The following is a 25,319-nucleotide window of genomic DNA, read 5'->3' as shown; positions in this document are numbered from 1 at the left end:
CTGTCTGGAAATCAAAACTCTGCAAAAAAAAGTCTCAATTTCTGTTTTGCCATGTTTAAAAGAATTTTTTTCAATGAGCCTTCTTTTTTGAAAGTATTAGTGTCAGAGATAATGGTTATCAGAAAGGTTTTGATACAGAATGTCTGTGAAAACTATAGGGATTTTTTGTTTTTAAACTAAGAGGCCATTTTTGACTGAAGCATGTTTTTCTTGAATATTTTTATCATCTCTAGCGAACATACAAGAATTATATAACTCCATTAAATGGTTAGAATAATATTTCCAATGCATATTTGCTTGTTAAGTTAATGGAGTGTTTTCTTGCACACCAGGCCAGAAGCACATAATGAAATTCGAACTGATTGCTCTGGGCTCACATTCTATTTGAGTATGTATTTTGCTCAGGCATTTAGAAAGAAGGTAAATCTAATATTCAAAATATTGACTTTCGCTTTGAAAATGTTTTTTAAACAAATTATGAGAGTTGCTGCCCTGTGCTTTGTGACAGTCTTGCTAAGTTCGTGCTTAGATTCACCTATATTTTTAAAGGAGGAGGAAGCTGACAAATGCCTTCTTCACAGCAGTGATGGAAATGTGTGAAACTCTAGTCTTTAAATTATGGAGGGGAGAAAGAAGAGGCAGGAAAGGGCTATTTGTCTGCTAATAAAAGGATTATTCAGAATATGATACTTCTGTGACCCAAAATAGCATTCAACTATTTCTTTCATATTATATTTCTTGTATCTGACATGTATAAATTCAGCTGGGATCCTGGCTTCTTAAAAAAACCTTTTTACATAAAAGAAGAAATGACCTTACTTCCTCAAAAGTCCTGGCCAGTCTTGCTCTTCTACAGGCTGCCTTATACATGCATGCCTTATACATGCAGCCATGTGGAGTGCAAGCAAATAGTTTATCCTGCTACCCTAACAAAGTGTTCTGGGAAACAGACCTTAGAACCGGATCTGAAGTCAACGTGAAAACTGGTGGAGCTACAGCAGAGCCTGTTTAACAGCAATACAGCTCTTGAAGATGATCTAACATTGTACTACTAAGAGTTTTTTGCCCTTTTTTATACCAATGGCATAATCTAGTGACAACTAAGAAATGCATAGACCACCTTGGAATACAAGTAAAATGTCCCATAAGAACATCAGAGACTGGAATAAATTATGGTGGGAGATGGGGGAATTGCTGCCTGGAGGCATCAAGAACAGCATCTTTAGGTGTTTTAGACAAACATCTGTTAGGCCATAGGTAGATGTGATCCTACCCAGAGAAAGAGATGTGGATTTGATAATCACTCAAGAGCCATATGACTTGTTTGCCAGAAGTCAGTAGTGACATTTCAGGTAATTTGATGTGAAGCTCTCAAATGACTTGTGAAAATCCTGAGCTGTGTCTTTTTGCCTGGATACTAAAGACCTGTATTTCTTGCCAGTATCAAGTGCAGAAAGCTGTTGTTCCAATATTTTGTCCCAGAGAGGGATATATTCTCTTAGTACCGTATATTTTGAGGTTGGGCAAAGTGTAAATCATAAGGGGCTGTATTTCTGCCTGGTCCTTAGTGAGATCATGAAAGGTCTCACAAAAGATAAATATAAGTCACTTTGTTATGTATTTTCTTAACATTATTTCTGTGTTTAGGCTATTTTGAACAACGCAGTCAGGAAAACAAAAAGACTGTATTTTGTCTTAAATCACTTGAATTGCCACCGAAAGCACCTCTCCTGTGCCTTTTCATTCCTACAAAATCTTTCCTCAGTTTGTACAGCACAGCAAGGTCTTGCTCCATGGATATTAACTTCGGGCACTACTGCAGTACAAATAATACACAGCAGTAATTTGTTGTGAAAAAGCAGATCCACGCTGTATCAGTGATACCCTGAGAAAGGCAGGCGAGGTTTCAAAGCAGAAATTGGAGTGGGCATGCAGCCAAGCTGCTGGAGCCATGCTCTGCCCACTGTGAAATGCGCCGTTGCTCTCAGAGGGGAGCCGGTGGCACGTACTGAACGTGCGCTTTTGAGGCTGTTTGACCAGCCACTTCTGCCCTGTTTGTGTAAGCGGAAAGGATACTTCACACATAAAGATATCTTCTGTTTGATAACTGCATTGTCACAAGAAGTTTCTTTTCAGCAGCAAAGCACACTGGTTCAGGACTACAAGTGCTGGAACCCATCCATGATAAACTAGACTCTCCAGGAGAAAGATATTTCAATAAAAAGAAATCCAAAATGTCTTCAGGCCTGAAATAAAACATATTTTATGTTCAGGGAAGCCTCCCTCAAACATCTCTGTGCATCGTGTCCAGGTAGCTGTGGCTCCTCGCTCAAAGCCTGGAAGGGGGACCTTTGCTGAGTCCAGTGGGGGCACAAGGGTCGTGAGCCCTCGCGACCACCCTCGAGCTGGCTCCTCACAGCACAACTGGCTCCGTCCTCGCTGGCAAACGCAGCCGAAGACGCCCAACGTGGGCGGCAGAAAAGGGTGGAGCTGCTGGCCTCGCTGACCCAACTGTGTTTCTGCACCGTAGGAAAACTGCTGCCTGGACGTGGGCGCTGTGGGAAGGTGGGTGCTGGTGGTTGCTCCCACAGCCTCATGCCAGGCTGCAAATCCCAGCAGCTGGACAGAGTCTGTTAAAGGGAGATTTTACACTGAGTTGCCTAGAGGCAAATGTTCAAGCAACAGTTAAAATGGCTCAACAGCTCGTCCATTAGAAAACAGGTTTTTTTTCATAATTACTTCCCAGTCTTGGATATTCAGTCCTACTCACTGCAGAGATCCAAAACTGGCACAAGAGGCCTGTTAAGTATTAGGCTGCCCTGTGTGCTTGGCATCAAATTCAGACAATTTTGAGAACAGTTCAGAGCTTCTGGAGGTTTTTTTCTGTATTTCTTTCCATAAGAAAGCAGTTCTATTTTTAGGACTTGGCCCAAACTGTTGAACCCAGTGGTTTGAGTTTTACTGTTGTTGTTTTTCCTCTCTTCAATCAAAATGAAGTGGTTCTGGCTGATCTAAGCTGAGCAGTAGTGCTGGTTCTCTTAAAGTTATACTCAAGGAGGTTTTGTGAGTGCATCTGTGTGTGTATGTGCATGGAAAGTTTCTCTCCATTTCCTGGAATAAAAGGGGTCTTTGCTTCCTCTAAATCTATGGTCTGTGCTTGTAAATGTCTCAACTAAGACTGATTTTATGGAACATTGTCAAGGGGGGGCAGGCCTAAAATATAACAAGCTATTAAAGTACATTTTCTATTTGAGGCTTATCTCCCCAGTCTCTTCTGTTTTCTTTCTTGCTGCAGCTGTATACCATGCATTGCCTGGTGTTTCAGGGGATAATGAGATTTGTCTTCAACCTTTGGAGATACCAGAAAACCCCATTTTTATCACCTGTGGAAAGTCAGAGAGCATAACTAAATCATGACAGAGCAGTCATTGAAACCAAAGACCCCCCTCTCCCCTACAGGGCATGTGTATGTCTTGAATATCCAAGGATGAGAAAAAGTATAGCTTCCTCTGCATGGTGATATGCTTAGGCTAATTAGCTTGTTTCAGACAGTCTATCCTTCTGTTGCACAAGGTGTCTGAGCAGAGAGGAGAACAAGTGCCATTGCTTGCTGGTTTGGGAACTTTCCAAAGAAACAGAGAACGGCAGGTCTGAGCTCTTCTTCTTCCCCTTCCCAAGTACAAAGTTGAAAACAGTCAGCCACTTCTCACCTAAGTGCAAATGACCACCAGATGACTCTGGGCTGTCCTGTATTTGCACAGCACGGCCAGACCCCTCTACTCTGGGCTTTGGTTTGAAGAGAGGAAGGTGCCTTTAATAATTTGGAGTACAACAGCTGAGCCATTGAGGACAGAATTTAAAATCTAAGCCTGTCCTCAGGGTTTCCCTATTTGCCAGCTAGGGTTGCTTTCTCTTTGCTGTTAATTTCAACAGCTCACAGGAGGTTTCTATCTCATGTAACCATCCCCTGCATGAGGTATGGTACCTAAGAGCCTACCCTGGCAGGGCTGGTGGCTAGTTTCCTAAAGACCAGGCATCCTGGCAATGCTGCTGCTGGATCTCTTTCTGGGCGTAGAATTTTGCTCTTACTAATGAGTATACATTTTATGACCTTCCTTCCAGGCATTAGGGGCATCCAAAAGGCTATTTTTTAACATTTGAGTGCTCTCATCTAAATCATAACAAATTGCCAAACCATTTACAACTGCTTCCAAATGTAAGTCTAGCACCAGGTCTTAAATCTTATGGAAATTCCTATGGCATTCATATGGAGTTTAGCATTTCCTGGGTTAGAAATATCTCAGGTTCTTCCTGCCTTTTGGCCCCAGATTCTGGAAGTTCAGAAATGTGTGAAGCTCAGAAGAAAACTTATTTTTATTTGATTTTCATTTTGCTTTTGTTAAACAGTTCCAGAATTTTTTTTCCTGAATCAGTCTGAATTTAATACCAATTCAGGAAACATTAATTCTTTCTTTCTTTCTTTCTTTTTTTCCACACTAACTAGTCTGCCTACACTGTAACAATGCAATGTGCACTCAGCAAAGAAACGTGGATGAATTATTGTATACTAACATGTATTTTTCAAAGGACTAGAGGTGTTTTAGCTTCAGTTTCCTAGGCAAATTCTAATACAAGTAATTGCATTCTGTCTACTGCATTCCTCTGCCACTTCAATTGGTTATGGTATTCTTCTTCAATTTTTGCCCTACGCTTTTGCATAGCTGTGTTGAGTACTGTTAAATATTTATTGTCCACCATTGCAGTAGTGACTTCATTATAGCAACAGTGATTAAAGTAATCCACTGGATGAGTAAAAATTAGTAGCATATTTTTGTGATATTTACCATCAAAAATACTCGTTAGTCCAAAACTCTTAGAGTAAGACATGTTTTTAACCAAACCAGGTAGAACAACAACTTGTGACATAAATCAGCAACACACTTAGCTAAAGTTACTTTCAAATGATGAATGTCTGATGGTGACTTTGGTATAGCGATACAAAAGGATCACGGTGGGCCATCTGTACTGATGTCTTCAAACTATGACCACCTTTTTACAATGGAAGCTGAGATGTTATGGTGGCGGGTGAGTTAGAGTACATATGATGTAAGTAGAGGAAGAAAATGATCAGGAATCTCCAGTCTGAAGCAGAAATCTGGACAGGGAAGATGAGGGCTGCTTCTCTCCAGGGTGCAATCAGGAGCGTAAGCCCTGCATTGCATGGGGAGAGCGGGAGGGCAGGGTGGAAAGGTTACAGTGACGTTACCTCCTGGTCATAGTGGTTGAAACAGCCTGGTACATGACCGCTACCTAATTCCAGGGAACTTTTCCACTACTTTCTGAAAATCACAGCTTTTCACAGCTCCCTGTCAGAAGTAAGAGTCTTTTTCCCCCCCACATTTCAGCACATTCATTCAGTAATGGTAGAATTGGGACCTGTGAAGCCAATGTTGGAATGCTAACTTTAGCTTTTCTTCACTATGCTACAGAAGAAAAAAAAATCCCTTAATTTTCATGGTGCTTTTGCTGACAACTATCAGCATTAAGCACACTCAGATTAATGAGCCAAATCATTACTACTTGCTTCCTCTGAAATTATACCTCTTTATTTAATTACACTCGCCCAGACTATTAGACCCTCTGTCTGTTACTGGAAGGGATACCAGACACACTGACTGTGCAGTGACTCTCTGGTCACGGTTAGGGTTGTGCTTGCCTTCCAGTTTCATCTGCCAGTGGGTGTAGAGTGTCCTCAGCCCTGAAAGATAACTTCAGTTTTTGATCTTTCTTTTTTCCCCTACCAGTCCTCAGATTTATTTAATAGCTGACTTGTTTGTTTTGTTTGATATCTGATGTCATTATGTGCTTGTGTTTGGAAGACCAGGAACACAGAGAAGAGAGCCAAAGTTGCCCAGATTTATGTTTCATTGGTCTAAACGGTTGTTGTTGTTCCGTGCCAGAAAAGAAACAGTGGCCTATGCTCTCAAAAAGGAGCCAAGCAAGGTAGGATGGTGAGGGTGCCTCTGGGGAAAGTGAAGGAAAGGACCCCAAGTCTGAACCATTGAAACTGGTAAAAGGAAATAGCATTTTGATGGTTTTGACTAACAAAATTAGTAGCCTCTAAATGAAGTCTGCTTGCTACCGACTCAGCTGCCAGATGGTGAATGCTTACAGATGCTCCAGCCCTCCTGATTGTTTTCAGTTCTTTTTTCTTTTTACTGAAGGAGGTGCCAGAGTTCATAGTGGGGGCTCTAAGGGCTTCAGAATCCATCCTGAGGAACAGTTTTCAAACACAGAACTATAAGACAAACAAAGAAGATTTTTCTTGAGTGTATATTCCATTCAGAAATGTTTATGACCTTTAGTTTAATCTATTCAGCTTACACATATTTTCTATTCAGCTACTTTGGACAGAAATTCAGGTCCTTGGAACATTTTCTTGTACTTAGATAATGCAAGAAAACCAAGTAAAAATATCATAAAGGAATTCTTTTTCATTTTCTTGAAAAGCGCCGTACACAGCCAATATTCTGTTTGTAAAGTTGGTAAGCTTGATGTACGTGTCTCCAAGTTTCTCAGTATTCCTTGAAAGCTGTCTGCACTAATGGATTGTGCAACTGCATTGCTTTGCAACATTAGATCCCTGAATCTCATAAATTAAATGCCATTTCAAGTTTTCTCAATTGGGAGTTGCCGATTATAGAAATGTCTCATAACTAGCACTGTCTCTAGCTCAACAAAGAACACCTGGAAAACAATACAATTCGGTTTGTGAAGGAAGGTGGTTTCAATCTCAAAGGCAGAGGGGTAGCATTCTTTTTTCTTACATGCAGTGCCGCTGAAAGGAAAGTTCACTGTGTTGGGGACCAAAAGTTTAAGTAGTGTTTTGTCCTTTTTAATGCTTTTTTTTCCTGGCAGCCTGTGTTGGTCAGATAGTATGTTTAAATGCATACAGATGGATGCAGGTAATCTCTTGGGAGATTTGAATCCAGGCAGGAGTAAGTCCTGAACTCTATATGTTTTCTAAGTCTCACCTTCCAAGGATACCTTCAAGGAGGAGGTCTTCAGACCCTTGGAGCACCACAGAAAGTCCTGGAGCCTGAGGTGCCTGAGGACACGTCTGTTCCATGCAGCAGATCTGAGGCAGCATGCTGGTGAGTGCTCTGCTTTGGCTGCAGCACTCGTGGGCACATTGCAGCAACAGAGACACAGCGCAGGTCCTGAGAATGCTGCCATCGATCATGACATTGTATAACTGAGGGCCAGCATGACGGCGCTGCTCCTGATTCCTGTTATAGCATTACTGGTGTGATTTTGGGCATCTTTGCACCGCTATATTGTCATATTGGCATTTCTGAAAGCATTATTCCTCCTGCCAAAGGATGAAAAAAGTGGTTCCTAATTCTCGATGCAGCAGGAAAATATACTTGTAAGCAGTTCATTCTGCTGATCTGACTGCAGATATGAACTTTCCTGGCCACAGTGAAAATTTAATAAATGTATGGATAATAAAGTAGTAGAATAAAGAGTGAAGTAACAAAAATACATGAAGCGAATTTGTAAAGATCCCGTTCTTGCAAGGGGACGGTGGTATTATGATCACCAGTGTTTTTAGCACAAAGAAGAGCTGTTCCCCCAGTGAAACTAGTAGAAGTGACAACCTTTTTTGTTACCGAGAATTACAGAAAGAATTAGTTAGTGGGCGCTAACTTTGTACCACTGAAATGGCAACTACCACTGGGTTGTTGGCCAGCATTCACAAAGCGTGGAGAACCATCTCCAGTTGTGTCATGGTCGAAAGCACTTGATGCCTGACCTGGTGACTCACTGTAAGTCTATGTAAAGAGGTAGGAAATAAGGAAAAGGCTAAGGCAGAAGCTCCAGGGAGGTCAACAGTCAGGGGAAAAGCTGCTCCACTGTGTGCTGTATCTCGGACAGTTGTACTATTTTTCGGCAAAGTAAAATAAAAATATATCTGCTTTATAAGCAAAGATTTCAGAACCACTTGTCTGGAGCTGGAGAGGGGGAGAGAGAAAAAGAGGGGAAAGAAATATCTTAAGAAGAGACATTTGTGAATGTTTTTCATATCAGTGTAACACTTCCCCTTTTGAGAGAGAAAACATGTCAAATGCATTCGTTGTGGGAGCAAATGAAAAGGCCACTCATGGGTTCCTGATTGGGTTTGGTGTCTTTCATTCTGCATGTCCTCTCCACTTAACCTCTGATCTCCCCACAAATATCCAGGAACTGCAGTGTGTGGCCAATTGGCCAGTTTTCCTCTCATGATAGATTGCTGTGTTTGTTCCTGCTTGGTGTGTGGCTGTTGCTTATGCCTGCTGAAGTGCTCTGCCTGTTTTGTTTGGCAGCAATGGGCATAAATGCTCTGAACCCTGAGTTGTTCATGAGGGCTGTTGAAGGCTTTAAAATCTGCATTCTGGAATCGGATTGGTGAATTTTTTTTTTTCTTTTTTGGGCAAACTCCACATTATTTTCCAAGACGTTAGAAGACTGTGTAGATCACTGCATTACTATATAACACATAACAGCCCCTGGCTGGAGTCTGGCTGCCTGAGTTCTTCATACAAACAGGAGAAAGATTCACTTGAAATTTTGAAAAAAGTACCAATTTCATCTAATAAACAAGGGGCCTGCAACCAACCAAGAGTTTCCTTTGCCCTGCCAGTCTTCCTTCCTGTCACTCATAAAATGCTGACCTGCAGCGCTTAATCACCTGAATGGGAGGCAGGAGAAAGGGGACATATGGGGTGAGCTTGGCTAGTAGCAGAAAAGAAAAAAAATTTCTCAATGCTCTGCCAAGAAAGGAGAAGAAAGAAAAGCACACACACTAAATAGGTCATGTTAGAAAGGAGAATCTAGACACACTTTAAATCTAGAAGAAGTAGTGGAACTGATTCTCAGTATACCTGTGATTCTACTCTTTGAACAGATCAGCCACACTGAGTGCATCGGGGCGCTGCATGCAACACTAATAACATGGTCATTCTTCAGGCATCAGTGAGGCTCTATGAAGATTTGGCCTGGACATGCTCTGTTATACGATCTCTTAAGAGCTGCTGGTCCACCGACATCTTCTGGGTGCAAATGAATGTTTCGGAAGTGGTGTGTCTGTGTCCACCTATGGCTCTGTGTCCACAGTTAGAGTGACGCTGGCTCGGATCTGATCCTGAGCTTGGCTGTGCTGCCCCACTCTGGCGCAGTCGTTCATAGTCTGCTCTGTCTGCCCTCAAATTAGTTTCAGCTTTTAAGAGCTCATTTGACTACCAAGTGTCATGGCACACCAAGCAGGCAAGGCCAGCCACTCCTCCAGGAGGGAAGGCTTGGGAGGTGCTACACAGTGCTGCCACATTGATTTTCCCATAGGAAGAGGAATCTTTTCCTGGCCTGATGGGCCTGCCTCAGGGCAATACCCTAATATCATTGCACGAAGTTGTTATTGTATAGGCAGATCAAGACTGGAGGCTTCTTGAGCTCCGTGTTTTTCAGTCCGTATGAGCCATTAGTTGCTTTCTGTCTCCCCTTTGACGGGCGTTTAGAGACACGTCTTGTGTTTGAGGTGTATTTTCAAAAGATTATTCTCTTTCTAAAATATGCCTCACTACAGTCTAAAAAAAGAGATAGGCCAAGTTTTTTTATTAGAAATGCTCACTATCAGATGAGACCTGAGAAAGGAATTGGCCTGATAATGGAATGGAAATGTTGTTTAAAAAAAAAATCCGTTTACAAAATGGAGATGGGGGGGAGGGGGAATTAAGTTTAGAACTTAATTCCTCCATGCTCAACAGCCTCATTTACAGGAAGAATACAACAAATCTCTTGTTTTTGCAGCACAAGGGCTTTATACAGGTAAACATTTTGAGAATTTTGCCCGTAGTGTTTGCCTAGCTAGACCATAAAGAATTCTTGTGACCTGGGGGGAGCTGGTGACATTACATAGCCCCAAAGAGCTCTCCATTCCTCCTGTGTCCATTTGCCCTAATGCCAGTAAGGGAGACTGCTGGAGTCATACTATTCCTGTGAAGCTGTCCAGTACATTTATTCTGAGTACAGACACAGTGGTCTTCCATTTTGCAATTACAGAAACAAGAATATCCTGTCGAGCTTTCTCACTTTCCTCCCTTCCCCACTGCCACCGCTTGGTATAGCTGTAGGGAATATAAATGGAACAGGAAATTTGACCACATCCAGGATCAATGTCATTAAAGACACGTCTTGTTTTAAAATCTAATTTTACGTAACTGCTCCGTTATATAATATGCTTTTGTTTGTCATCTTGATTTTTATCGACGTAGTGTACATTCCCCTGAACCTTTTCATGAAGGAACGTTTATACCTGTGGGCAAGCGCTAATGGCAGTGAAAGGCTTGCATTCATGGGAACAGCATTTAGCAATTCATGGTTGCCAAGGTAAGCAGCAAAGGCATGCCCTCTGCCACTCCACTGCCTCTAAAAGAAACAGTCTCTAAGGTAACAGGCTAGCACCCCTTGAGGCCAAAAATCTTTAGCTTTTTAGACAGAAAAACACATTAAATAATACCAAGGAAAGCATTTTTTTGTCCAGGCATTTTTTTCTTCACAACAGAAGAGGGGCTAAAAGTGTTCTATTTTTGGTTCCACGCAGGAATTTAATTCAGATCCTGCCCAGCCCATTGTGAGCTGAACACCCCTTTGACAGTTTAGTTTCAGGGACACATAGGCCTAATGAGCCAAGGCATGACTGCAGTTGGAGGCCAGCGTCTCCCAGGCCTCTGACTGCTATTCAAGTGAATAGGCAATTTCTCTGATTAGCCTGGAATTTGCAGCATTATCTGGATGGTTATTTGGCGTGAGCCCTTTTTTCCAGGACACAGACAATGTGGGAGATTGAGTCACCTGAAGAAACCCTTTGCACGGACAGCACTTGTTGGGTGCTGTTTGTGATGGGACAGGAGGATGGGCTTCTCTTGACTTCATCGCGTTCTCAAACCACTTGCCAACCTCTCGTTTTTTACCATAGCCAAAAGGGAGAAATAGGTGAGTCATCAAATCTTCCCAGTACAAGATTTTAATTGGAAGAACAAACAAACACTAGAGGGCTGTTTTAAAAACTGAAAGCTGACAAAAAGTATAATGCAACAGTCAGATGACCTTTCTGCTATCTTGGTGCATCAGAGATCCACTGCAGGCAGAAAAAGACTGTCTATACCCTCTGCAGGGCTTTCATATGACTCAAACATTGGCACTGGGTGTGAGGAAAAGTAAAATGGGCATTTTCTGAAATATTTTTTCTTTTAAATGAGTTAAGCTATTACAATTGCTTTACAATTGTAAAGTGGCAATTCACAGATGGTAACAGAGTAATACAGGGCATGTTTGCTATAGTATGTCTTTTAGCATCTGGTCCGGTTACTGCAGTTTCAACAAAGGCCTTAAGGGCTCTGCATGAGAAGCAATATGTTTCCTTTTGCAACTTGTTCAACTGACTTGCTGTTGACATTAATATAGATTTTTTTCAGAATAAAGGCAGGCTGATAATCCAACCTTACTGTATTTTCAAATGTGCAACACATCTTGCATTTCAGTGAGTCTTTGGGAATAAACCTCATTTTATTGAGCTGGCTTATAACCGTGACAGTGCTGAGTGATACCGGTGGATGATGAGTCATCCACCTACTTTCAGTCTGACAGAAAGAATACTGCCCCAATTACTTTCAAAGAAAGGACAAACATCACTGCTAATTTCCTTCTCCATTTACTTCCACTTCATGTTCTACAAACTAAAGAAACTGCAGAATAAATATGCATTTTCTAATGGCTAAAAACATAACTCAACAGAGAACATTAAACAGGGAAACATTCATTTGTCATATCAACCACCCCCCAAAACACCCAGAATGTGATCGTTTGCCATCATGCAAAAGCTGCAAAGTCAAGGACAAACCAGAAAATACCCAGGCACTCTTTTTAAGTTCAGACTCTTATCATGCATACATTTTCATGCAGTGCACAATCACATACTGTTATGCAGGAAAAGTCCTGCTCCATTTGCGATGCAGGTTGGCTGGGGCTCACTACCTAAGCAGAAATTCAATATTTGTTCATTGCATGTCTCACTTTATGCAGGTCTCAAATTTACAAATAGACTTAAAAATCTGTTCGGGGGAATGGAGATATATGATCATCAGAGCAAGGCATGAGAAACGGTCTGTCTTCTGGGGCAACGTTCACAGGCATCTAAGCGGCCATCACAAAGCGTACCTGGACGCCTTCAACATTGCTGCTGTGCCTGCCTAGAGGGTGCGCCAGTGTGTCTGAAGATAATAGCCTCTTTCTACTATTGGGAATTTGAAAACTAAACAGCACCATGCCTGAATCCTTTGGGGCTGGATGTTGTAAGCAATAGCTTAGTGTGCCTAGCACATGCCCATGGCACTGAGTCCAACAGTCACAGCTGCTTCCAGTCAAAACATGACCAAGCTGTGAAATGAGACTGGTCAAGAAAACAATAGTACCAAGTCTCTAAGTTTTTGCGTGTTCTCAGGGATATCCCTATAGATGTGGCTGAAACTTTTCAAACCAATTCATCTTGAGGAAGACACATAATATGTAAAATTTCCAATTTGGTTGAGTTTTAAGTAGCAGAACATACATGCTTGAAATGTGAAATTTCAGGCTACTGTAACAATGGAGAGCAGTATTACATTCATCTGTAAATAAGCAAATAATAAGAACTAGGGACTGACTTTTAAAAATCAGCTTTTAAAAACGCTGGCTTCATTTTTCTTCCCTAAACTTAGTGCTCCTCTTTTTGTTGACTCCACAAAGTTCATTCTACTCTGAAAAGTCTACTCTGTATCTCTAATTATAAAATATTATTTGATATCTAAGCTATCATTGGTAGCTGAGTATTCTGACCTCTCTTTCTCAAAAAAAAATTATATTGATACACTACAAAGACAGAAAACCTTGTGAAAAATTAAAGTAAAAACTGATTGCTCATGCTTGACAATGTGGTTTATAAGGCCTGTCTTTCAAGAACTATAAAATACTTCCATTCCCATGTTTGAAAGCTGAAAATATGCAACTGTCATTTCCTTAACAGCTTTTAACTATAGCTGGAAAAATGTATTAGTTCATCTAACTTAATTGACACCACATCTGTCTTTCTTGCCAGTCTATTTATCTGTACATCTGCAGATGCTTAGGGACAGTGTATGCATGCATTTATATAGATTTTATATAGAAATATATGCATAAACTGAAATCTCAGGGGCTGATCCAAAATTCAGCAAGGTCACTAGACAGACTTCCAGCTAAGCATTAGTCCATTGCTCTGGAACCCCAACCATGACTTTTTCTTGTAATGTGCTCTCTAGATTTCAGTAGCTGCTACCAGACTAGGGACAGGGACAGCACTAATGAGACTTTTTTTTCTCCTTTCAGGGTTTATTCATCCATTTAGGAAAAAGATGACTGATGACAGAATCTCAAATAATCAGTGTTTTATACAGCGCCTGGATACTGGAGCTTTTAGCATATTCTTCCTATAACATTTGAAGTTAGCCAGTGTCCAAAGACTTTTGTACTAAAGAGTTGGCAACTTTACTTAAATGGTCTGTATTTTCTCTTCAGACATCTCAGAGAGGCCACACTCTTATTCAAACCTTATCTGAGTCAAACCTCTCGATACTGAAAAATTGGACTGGAAATGATATGGGTGTAAGACTTCTTAACAGATTTTCAATATTTGTGCTTCTGGTCCTGGTTGGTGTGACTGCGGTTTCAGCTTTTCTTCTGAAATGTTGATAGTTATTTCCATGTCTATCCCAGATCTAGAACACAAAGGCACAGAAAAACATTTGTAAAAAAGAGCCTGATATAACCTTTCAGGAAGCAAGGAAAGCTTTGGATAGTACTGATTCTAAGAATAGGCAAAAGTATTTTATTTCCCTTGGACTACTTTTCCCATCTTCACCTCAGCATTTGACATGAAACCTGAAGATATTAAAACCCAGCCCTCCTACATGAACACAGGCAAATGTAGTGATGCTTAATGATATTAGCGAAAGGAAAACAACTGAGCAATCAAGGGGTGATCTGTTGTATTTGTTAGATAATAGTAGGCACTCATGAATAGGGAGAGAAGTCCCTCAGAGCTGTGTATTTAGATTAAAGTCTAATGTTCTTCTGAATAGTTTCTCAAAAAATGCTGGCCCAGACCATGTTTTTTTTGTCTCCTGGCTTAAAGAAGTTTACTCTATTTGCAACTAAAATATCATTTTTCTTTCTATCCCAGAGATTATGTATATGGTTGATAGAAGAAGCTAGTCATCTTATCCCTGTGCATTGTCACTTACTCCTGCATAAATAACATGTCAAGAAGCTGGTCATCTTACCCCTGTGCACAATCATTTACCCCAGCATAAATAACATGTCTGTCTGGTATAAATGATTTGCACCTTGTGGTGCTTAGCTGTCATTTGTGCTTCATAAGAGCTCCCTCATTTTTACATTAATGTCATACTGCAACTGGGACAAGTTTAACGGTGATGCTACATGAGCCAGGAAGAACCCTACCTTACTTTCAAACCCAGAAACAGTTCACTGACGTGGCATCTAAAACCACCAGCATCCTTTTACTTGTAAACTGAGCAAAAGTGATGGGAAGTCACTGACAGACAGTAAATGTGAACCATTCTTGAAATGCCAACCAGACTTTAAATAGCATTTTGAAAACACACAGAAAACTATTTCTGTTGAGGCTTATGGGACTTCTGCAGAACTAGTCAGTGCAAATACAATGAAAATTGTAATATTTGCATAATCTATAAATAAAACACTAAAGAAACTCAAGTCCCACTAGGAACACAAGTCAAAAAAGGAGTGCAGAGTTTGGTTGAAATTTTCACCTTGATAAACAATGAAGTCATTGATATACACATATATACAGGTACATATAAACATTCAGAACTCAGAAGAAACTAATATGTTTATCAAGGCCCATTTCCCAAAATACTACTTACGAGAAGGAACTGAAGGTTTAACAGAAAGGAACTGGTTTCTTGGACCTATAATTAACTTTTTTTAAGAGAGTGAGTTAGATCTTAGAAAGACACGGAGAAAACTCTGAGAACTTCTTCTAGAGATAAAATTCATCATAAAACACACCCTACTGCGTACAGAAACACAGCCTAACACTATATGCCTGAAATTGTCAACTACACATGCATGCTCACTCACCCAAAACAGAGAATCTTCTCTAGAAAGGTGACATCATTGTTACACACAGTAACAGAATAGCTCCTGGCAAATCAGGGTGCAAAAATTACCTTGAGTCTTTGAGGGAGCAGAGAAAATGATATACTACAGTTCTTCAACATCCTCAGGATTATTTTTTGCCAGTTCATCCAGAATTATTGGGAATACCTCTCAGTCCTCTGGGTTTAAAGCTGAAAACACTTCATTTTGTTCAGAATCTACTAGCTATAAAAAAGTCAACATTTCCTTTCCTAATATTCAGTGTAAATTACAACTGATACAGAGGTAATAGACTAAGCTTCATTAATCTCATTTCTATAGACATAATATTAACCAAAGTCTGTTTTTCTTGTAGACATACTGATAACTTTATACTAGTCTTATTTTTGGTGAAATACACATCTGAAGAAATCATCAGCTGTACAGATACATCAAGGTTCAAAAAATGATGATACTTCTGCTAGAATTAAAAAAAGTCTATTCTGGGAATTGAGGAAGCTGAAGTTAATCTAACCCAGAATCCTTAACAGTTGCTTACATCTCTCACAACATTGGCAGAAACAGAAGAAAAATGCATTTTAAAAGTTGCACACACAATCCTGCCACCCCAAGCTTTCCACTATGGGAATGACTGAGCTAACTTTGAAGTTTATTGATTAATTCCTTTTATTTTAAACAGAGGTGACAGCCATGAGTATTGGCTTAACTATGGCCTTGTTCATCTAGAAGCTGACTAATGCCTATGGCCACTGATTAACTGCCACTGTCGTCTTGCAATTGGTTATAATACTTTGCTACATAGATGAGATAGAAGTAATCGAGCTTAATAGAGTTTATTTAACCAGGTATCTCAGATCATCCTCCTCCCTTACTACACTGCAGTGTATTTGAGCACTCTCTGGCACTTTCTTTTTGCAGCTTTCCCAGCTTCCTATGCTATGTCAATCTCCAGGACATGTTACTTCCATGCTCCTGGCACACGTCTGTCTCCATACACATGTCTGTCTCCGTACAAGCTGATCTACTCAAGCTGGTTGAGCACAGCGTTTGCTCCATGCAGTGAGACAAATGTGGTTTTGGCACCATACTAAAAGTGGGGATAGAAATATGCCTGAGAGGGATCATATTGTGGAAAAAAATGGTGGGTGGACACACCTCAGTTTGGGGTCAGATGACCATATCATGAGCTGTTTACAAGAACTTGGTTGCATTGATGTACAACATATGTTGCAATATAGTGCCTTAGGGAAGGAGTCAGAGGACCAATTCTACATGAAACTAACCCACAAATTCTTGGTGAGTATCTGCTTAGAAAGCAGTGCTTTCTAAAAGGATCTGGGGGTTGTTTAGCTGGTACAACACAAAACAAATGTGAATAAAAATGCAATTCTTTTGCAACATCAATGAAAAAAAAGAAAAGGTGAAATTTTAAGTTGGAGGTTATATTAAGAGAAATGTGGTTTGTAAGACAGTAAAGTGAGAGAGGGAATTATTTTACTCTGCTTGGCTCCTAGTTACAATCATGAGATAAGTTTTGGCCTGAGAGTCTGGAAGAGAACAGTAAAAATTGTAAGAACATTAGAAAACACGACTTAGAGGAGAGGGTAAAGGAACTGGGTTTGTTTAGTCTAGAAAGGAAAAGACTAGAGGGGACATGTTAACATAATCCTCCAATATATAAAGTGTTGTTATAAAGAGGACAATGTTCATTTGTTCTCCTTTTCCCTTTGGGAACAGGACAAGAAGATATCTACTTACCATTCAGCAAAAAAAGAAGTTAGACTTTAGGTAAAAATACCTAATTAGGATACTGACATACTGGAACAGATGCCAAAAAGAAGCTGTGGAATATCCTCCACGCAAGTTTTTTTGAGAATGGTTGTAGACAAACAGCTGTCAGGAATGGTTTGTGTGTGCTTTATCCTGCTTCGCTGATGGAAGATGGGTTGGAGGATCTGTTGAGGTCCATTCTAGCCATTTTGGAAGCCCTGTTTCTTCTACAGCTTAGGAGGATATTAACACAACACTTGCTAACAAGTAGTTTATGTGCACAGTAAGTTTTGGACTAGTTTTTTTAGATACTCTGCACTATTTTGTGATTATTACACTGATCTTTTCCTTTCTGCTTCATCTTTGTAAATGTTTGCATTCATTTGAACTGACATAATTAAATGTATTGAATCAAGTAATCAGAGCTACTCAGATCAAGAATTTATCCAAATTATATAACTTTCTTTGACAGAGTTACTATTACACAGAAGTTAAATTTAATGTCTGTTTACCTGGAAGTTCAAGATACAGAAAGAGAAAGAATATGCCTTAGTTATTTTGGTTTAAACTCTTAAATCTACAGCAATAAAATTTCTGTGTTATATCCCTTCATCTCCTCTTCGTTAGTCATTTGGATTTTGTCAGGGAAAGGAAAATAGTTCTAATAGCTAAGGAGCCTCCTCTTGTAAATTGGTTGTAACATTAAAATGGTTCTACCACCTGAGTGCATATGTGAATTCTTTTTAACTGCCTTCAGCACACTTATTTAACTCAGAAATGAAAATGTATACCCTATCTTTTTCTATAAAGAATCTGTAAGACTGAAGATGACTTCCAGTCACTGTGAACTATACAGAATGAGAAAATTCTTCTCTCTTTCCTACTGGTATTATATGGTCAACTTTAATAAGGTACACTGGGAAAAAATAAAATTGTAATTTGGGAAGATTTTTTTTGTTTTTTCAGTGGGCTGGAAGTGCTTGGATTGATTAGATAAGAGATGTAAATCCTGGAGGTGACAGGATTCACAGATTAGGCAGGAGTTAAGTTGGTGCATGCCAGAGAGCTGGTACATTTGTAGTCTTTCATAAGAATCGATCTAAAAACACCTTTTCTTATGCTAATACCAATATGGGAATACAAAGTATGAGGACAAGCTTTCTAATTAGCTTGAACTGATTGGGCTAGAAAGCTTACAAAGTACTTGCCAGGTTTTTTAAAGCCTTATCAGTAAGGTTTCCAGTATCAGCCAGGCAAAACTCTTAACCATTAAAGACCATTAGTTTGCTAGGCTTTATCAGCAAACACATACTCCTGAATAAGTGTTTAGGCTTTACACCTTAGCTGGTGATAAGAGACTTCCAAAAGTTCTCTGTGTCTGCCTACTTCCACTCGCACTGCAGTCAGTGGCAGACTTTGGTTTTAATGGGCCTTGCATAAGGCCAATGCAAGGGGCTTCAAGAAACCTCTTTCTGGGGACTATTTCCATGAGTAATTTTTTACACAAAACCCCACTGGCTTTAATAGGAATTGTGCACTTTGACCCAGACCAGGAGAATGTGGAAATCAAAGGGATTGTTACCACGAACTTTGCTAAGCATGGAATCAGGCCCCTGAAGTTTTTGAAAATGTCAGGCCAAAAGTAATGTGACTGTGAGTGCAGGAGGCCTGATAAAGTGTCCCTCCTGGTGTCTCATTCCCCACTCACCAAAGCACATATCTGGAGGAAGGCAACTATTCAACTTTTTTGTATGATAATGACTGAAGTCAGAATGACCCTAATTGGATAAAAGAACAATTAATGTGAGGAGGTCTTTTTCACCACAAATTCTAATCAACTCTTTTGATTTTGAGATGAACCCCCCAAATTATTCTGGGGATAATTTGCTCCCAGAACACACCAGTTTGGCTTTTTCCTCCCTATGCAGTTTTCCTATGCTATTCTAGCAGACCTTGTGCCCTCAGGTACCCACACACAGACTCATACCATGCCCCTTACTAAGCATTACTTTGATATCATGCTATCAAAACACTATTCCAGCAGGCTGAAATAATCTGAAAGATCACAACAAATAATAATTATGCTTAAGGGCCACAGGGCCCTTCCATGGGCTCCAGAGGAGACAGCAGGTCAGTTGCTATACAGTATAGCCCTGAGCAGTAAGAATGCAAATCACCCCGTACCACCTGGTGTAGGATCGTTCTCTGGGAGTAAGCCTTTAGCAGTGTAGATGTAGCCAGTGCTGCATAGGTAAAATGGGAAGTTCCTAAAACAGGGAAGAAATAGAGATATTCTTAAGAATTCTGACAAGAACAAGGAAGACCTAAGGAGAAAAAATACTTATAATCTATTCAAACAATAAAAGGAATGATGGATGAAAAGCACACTAGTTGGATAAGAAGCTCATTCTGCTTCTGCCAATACTTCATTGCAATGTGCCTCAGCCAGACCCCAAATAGTGATTTGCTTTACCATAATTCCTGCATTTAATTACCAGTGAAATACTTTTATTGCCAGTGGTTAGCATCCAGCCTTTGAAATGGTGCACTGTGTGCCTCATTTTTATACCAGTTAGTCAGAAAAAGTCATAATTTAACTTTGTTTTGCCAGTATCTTTCCTCCTTGAGCAGACTGTCATGCACAGAAGGCTCAGCCCTCCTTACTTCCCCATGTCTGAATCCTCAGAGAGAGGAGAGGCAGAGCAGTTCTCCAAATCAGCACTAGGCTTCACTTCAGACACACTCTAGCAACAATTGCACAGTTCTGGCAGGAAAAAAGAACAATTTGTCTTTCTGTTCTTAAATCTTCTCTTCAGAAAAACACAAGAACCTGGGAGATGAAAGACCACAAGCTCTAGACCTGCTGTGGCCAGCATGTTCCAGAAATAGCAGAACCTCCTCAACACACAGCCTTATGGAGTATGCCAGAAACACAATAGGAAGCAACCATCTACAGGCCTGTGGGAAAATGGAAAAAATGCTGCAAATGCAAAAGCCTTTGTCAAGAGTGTGTGCTTCCCAGACAGCTGTGAGAAGCCTGTCTCAGTGTCAGCTGATGTGTGCCAGTCATTATTGCTGGGAATATGTGCAGAAATATAGGGCAAGAATTTTGTCAAATCTCTTCAGTCACATATTTGATCCTCTACCAACTCATGTGGAAGTGATGCCACATGTTAATTCATGATTTTTCACTTTGGCACAGATTTCATTTGAAGATTTGGGTGCTCTGCAGTTTGTGTGTCCCAACCATGTAGTTCTCAAGTAAAGGTAATTTGTCTGAACAGATTTTGTAGATGCACTGGCTAGCTTATTGAACTTTCTAGCCTTTTTAGTAACAGATGTATAGAGAAGCTAAGGATCTGCTGCAGATACTGAAGAAATCACATGCACTTATACAAAACTGCAGATTTGAGGCTATTCATGTAAACACTTTGACCTCTAGAAGAAAAGCAGTGCAAAACATAGAAGTGGTATTTTTACAACATTTCACCCCCAGGACAGCACACAGGAAGAACTGCAGCCTTAGGCTTCTTTTTGGTACATTCCCCCCATTTAAAGCTTGGATTTTTTTTTTATATTGGGCAATGTCAAAATGTTGGTACAGCAAAAAAGGAAAAGCTTCAAACCATTTCAAAGGCTGTTGTAGTCTTAAAAATTCAAGTGCTAAACTAAATAATTTTATGGACCTCATGCTTTCCTTTAGCTAGGATAGACATGTATGGTTATATGAGCAACAGCTTTCATTAACCATCATTTCATCTCCAAAGTAGCAAAATCATCCATTTATTTGAAGTCTGTTCTTAACCACTTGTTCTAAACAAAGGATAATAAATGACAGTTCTACAGACACTCCCTATTTTGATTTTACTTGTAGAAATCTTACCTTGATTTCTGTGCAGAATTTTATTTTTTGAATGCCACAGCCTTGTTCAGGAAGACTTTTCTTTCTGTTTGCTGAGCAAACTCTCTGCAGAGTGCATGCATATGTGCATATGTGTATTAAGCACACCAAAAAACTTTGAACTTGTCTGCATTTTTGATAAACTACAGACGTCCATCAACATGATTGGAATAAGTGTGATACCATGGCTCTGGAAGATCAAATGGAGTAGGCATACAAAGATCAGAAACGATGCTGGGATAACAGTCAGCTTTTCTATGCTTTGTAGACTAGCTTACTATATTTTATTTTTTCATTTCATTTCATTTCATATTTCATTTCATTTCATTTTATTTCATTTCATTTATTTTTAGCTGCTCATATTTCTACAAGCAGGATTTCCAAATTCAGCAAAATAGCTGAGCTCACTATCTAGTCTGGAGAATGTAAATAGAGTTCAAACATGCATATGTTCATTCAGTGATCGGGGATGATCTGAGCTGCCACTGTTTTCCTCATGCCCTGGTCCTCACCTTGCTTGAACATACACTGTGGAACATCCGGAAAGAAAGGTCTCCATCCACCACTTCCCTGATATTGATATAAAGGCAGCTTCACCTCCGCCCATCTGATTCTTCCCTTTCCTCAGTAACCATGAAATCACAACATCCATCTTTCCCCCTCTCTGGCTGTGTCTTTGGACTTTAAGCCAGGTAAGAGCATGAGCTATAAATTGAAGTGAAATATACGGCTGGATAAATAAAGTGAGATGAAAGGGAGAAAAAAGGAAATGTGTTTCCTATCACAGAGTTTAAAAAACAGACTTGGCACACAAGGGGAAAAAACAAAACAGGAAACAAGGTTCTACATATAAATTAAGCTTTTTCACTTGAACCTTTTTAGATAGCCCAGAAGTAATAAGAATGTGTGTTTCTTGGACTGGCAAAGCAAGCATTCCAACACTAAATGGCTTCCTGTTCAACACATTCAAAGCCAGAGACTGTTTTGGGGGGTTGGTTAGAAATATGTGTGAAGTATGCACTTTTACTTCAGGCCAAATCAAATGTTTTTAATCTTCCCCCATCCCCTCCCCCACACCCCACCCCTCAAAAAGTGCAAAATGTGACCAGACAGTTTTCTCCTTCACTGAGGAAGTTCAATGATTAGCCTTGAAATAATTCACACTTCCCGTTAAAGATACTTAAAAAGGAACTGGTCAATGTCATTCTGTGCTGGCATTTGAGGCTGTTGAGCTGTAACGAGTAGATGACTATGAGAGCTCAAGAATTTGGCCTTATGCAAAGAGAGGGAAACTGAATATTTGAGGGTGCGAAATGTATTACAGCATTTTCCCCCATTGGTGTCAAACCTATAATTAACAAATTGTTGATCCATTTTCTTCTTCTACCATATCAGCCTCAAATGTTATTTGGTACTGCATGTTCTTTGCAGATCTTTAGATTTTTTTTTTTTAGTTTTACAAGGTTTGATTACATGGCCAAAAGTGAAAATAACATACATGGGAAAAAACATGGAGCACCATATGCCATGGATGTGCCGAGGAGAGGAGGTTTTCCAGTTCCTCACCAAAGCCACAGGGTACTTTTTGCAAAAAAAATCACTGAAGTACATCTTTTCTTACAGCTAGTGGGAAACAGAGTTATATCTACCTAACCTGGGCCGGAATTTGTCCCTTTCAATATAATTAGGGAAGTCTTACCAATTACTGCTTCTAGTAACATTTTTTTCTCCCAACTCCAAACAAACAGAAGACACATTAGTGGTAGCCAACTATTTTCTCTTAACATTTTTTTCATTGCAGTGTTTCTGAGCAAACTCAGGATCTAAACACTGTCCTGTTTCAATATTTGAAGAATACTATGTACCAGGTTCAGTCCAAGATAGTATGTTGCTGCTGAGACATTGGTCTTGTCTGTTGATGTTATGCCACTTTGAATGAACCAGGCTGCATACTTTGTTCTGGTACTTTGTGCCTAATTCTACCAAAAACATTAGCAGGCCTTTTTAACATATATTTGGTTTTTTCACTTGAAGGAAATGCATCCTAGCAAGAGGTCTGTATCTGCAGCCTCACCTGTGTTAGTAGAATTCAGCCTATGCTGATTTGCACCAGATGAAGCAATTATTTTCTTTCGGCCCAGCCAATTGTAGTGCTCATTTTAAGAAGTGCTGATGAAGACAGAACTGTCAATAAAGATTGTGGAACTTAATGAATCCTAGATAGGCTCCACTGATGAGGAGTTCTTGGACCTCCACATGCTTCAGAATCGCTATTGCAAACATTGGAAGGTATCTACTTTCTCATGGCAAGTCCTGTATCTGGAAACAGGCAATGGTAACACTTCCTCTATCTCTACATCTCTGTTTCCACCTCTGATGGGGGAATGAAGACAACATGAGCCAACATACACAGTCTTGAGGAAGGCATGGGAGCAGGCTTAGATGAGAGCCCAGAGGAGAACTCTGTTTAATGGGAAAAATTAAGACTGGACAGTACTGAGAACATCAGAAGCAACTTGGGAGAGAAAAATGGACCTAGTGACAAATGGGAGAAAAATAAATTCAATTTTGTATAGGGATATTTTATTACATTGATATTGCAGACAGAATATGCATGGCAGAGGTTAGAATAAAGATTAAAACTTCTGACAACAGACAGCAAGAGAAAGAAAAGATGGAGCATGCAACTGTTATCTCATACCTGGAAGGGCAAAAGCAAAGCAAGTGGTGTGGAGATTACTTCTGCTGGTCTAGAATACCAAAAACCTTTAAAAATGTACAAAACAGATCAGATGTAAATGGTGGTATGCATTTTTGTACTACATAGGCACTTTACCTAGAATTAGTTATGTTCTTTCTGCTGTGACTCATTCTGCTTTGTGTTCCTGATACCTTCAAGCTCTCTGCTTCAATAAGTTTTGCTGTGATGTCTGCTTGATATCCTGTGGGGTAAGCAGGTCTCTTCTCATACATTTTCTGTATGGTGGCTGCAAGAAAGAGATAGTAATTACTAATTATTACTAGATGTTTCTTTTTAGAATATTTGTTATATTCAATTAATGATTTATAAACTGCAAATAATGACATGACTATAATAATATATATCAGTTGGTCATAAATACTAACTTTGATGTGAAGAGAAAGGAAAGGCTGTAGCCAATCAGGGATGCATACTTTTCCAATACAGAAAATGAAGCAGAGCAGCCAGCTGTCCAGAATTTGGTGGATAACCTCAAACTAATACATATAGTAGTTTACTTTTATATCTTATAGTAGTTTACTTTTATATCTTGTCTTTTATATTTGTATCGTGCACATTGCATATGGTGCAACACTCAAACTAATTACCATGTCATCTGTCTAAATTGTCAGTAGGTCAAACACATAAAGACAACTTGCACATTTAGCTGTTTCTGTACAAAGAGTTTGCTGAACGTCCCAGCTGCTTCTTGAACTGCTGAGTTGCACAGCAAGTTCTCTTTGAGCAAGTCCTTCACACCTTCTTGTTACACTTTGCTGAGATGATGGACTGAGGTGAGACTACAAAATCATTACAGAAAATGCCTGATCTATAAACAAGGGATTGTTAGCCCTTTTTCAGTGGGGTATCTATGGCACTAGGTGCTAAAATGATTGAAGTTATGGCCTTACCAAATAGATGGTAACAGGTCTCAGCTTCTCCTTTTCCAGTATTCCTCCAAGTTTCCCATGAATGTATGTCAGTTATTTTTCTGATGTGTTAAATCAATTATTAGCAAAGTAGTATGAATTTTCAGGAAGGAGAATAAGTATGTCCCATAGAAAATAAACTGCAGAATCCAGACTTTCTTCAGAGTTGTGTTGACACGAATGGAACTACAAGCTCCCAGCAGGAAGCAGTATCAACAGGTTGAAAACCAAAGGCACAGCGTCTGGTCTAATAAATACGTTTCTTGTACCTCTTTTTTCCTTCTAAAATTGACTTCTGAGACATATCTTTCACTTGGGGCAAAGGAAAGTAAAGGTCTGAAAAACACAATAAAGATACACATTAATTTTAAGAGCGCGTCATAACAGTTACAGTATTTTTTCCCCCTTTTTGAAGAGAGAATGAGAGAATAAAAGAAAGAGAGAGCATGAAAGAAGGAAAAGAAAAAAGAAAGAAAGAGAGAAAGAAAAACAAGGAAGATGGTTGAGAACAGAAATCCAGCTAAATATGGAAAAGAAAGCCAAGGCAAAAGAGAGATTTCAGGAATAATTTATAGTAGTTTAAATCCCTATTTCTTTTGCCAGGTAGAGAAATCCTAATCCTGTTACATGATCCTAACGTAGTTCAAAAAGCTTCAGTGAATCATTGCCATTACCAATATGGGCAGAAATTTACTATATCAGCTTCCCAGACACTGAACACAGT

At 39.7% G+C, this 25,319-nt stretch overlaps 3 long non-coding RNA genes across 3 annotated transcripts in view; 1 reads left to right on the top strand and 2 right to left on the bottom strand.

The window, feature by feature from the left end:
* The window catches only part of LOC106498049 (uncharacterized), a 40,110-nt gene extending 27,349 nt beyond the window's left edge, over nt 1–12,761 (top strand). The window contains exon 5 of the long non-coding RNA XR_010883750.1: nt 12,121–12,761. This is a non-coding gene — a long non-coding RNA (uncharacterized lncRNA). The remainder of the gene's footprint in view (nt 1–12,120) is intronic.
* Nucleotides 12,762–13,443: 682 nt separating this feature from the next.
* On the bottom strand, nt 13,444–21,064 carry LOC136991581 (uncharacterized). The gene is made up of 3 exons (XR_010883751.1): nt 20,909–21,064; nt 19,210–19,292; nt 13,444–13,829 (listed from the first exon to the last, which is right to left on the bottom strand). It is a non-coding gene; the product is annotated as an uncharacterized lncRNA (long non-coding RNA).
* Nucleotides 21,065–21,094: 30 nt separating this feature from the next.
* LOC106497923 (uncharacterized) lies at nt 21,095–24,927 on the bottom strand. The gene is made up of 3 exons (XR_001294859.2): nt 24,578–24,927; nt 23,763–23,913; nt 21,095–21,116 (listed from the first exon to the last, which is right to left on the bottom strand). It is a non-coding gene; the product is annotated as an uncharacterized lncRNA (long non-coding RNA).
* Nucleotides 24,928–25,319: the final 392 nt, after the last annotated feature.

This window comes from Apteryx mantelli, chromosome 3 (assembly GCF_036417845.1).
Source record: "Apteryx mantelli isolate bAptMan1 chromosome 3, bAptMan1.hap1, whole genome shotgun sequence".
NCBI classification, from domain to species: domain Eukaryota; kingdom Metazoa; phylum Chordata; class Aves; order Apterygiformes; family Apterygidae; genus Apteryx; species Apteryx mantelli.
This window is presented reverse-complemented; position numbering and strand designations above follow the sequence as displayed.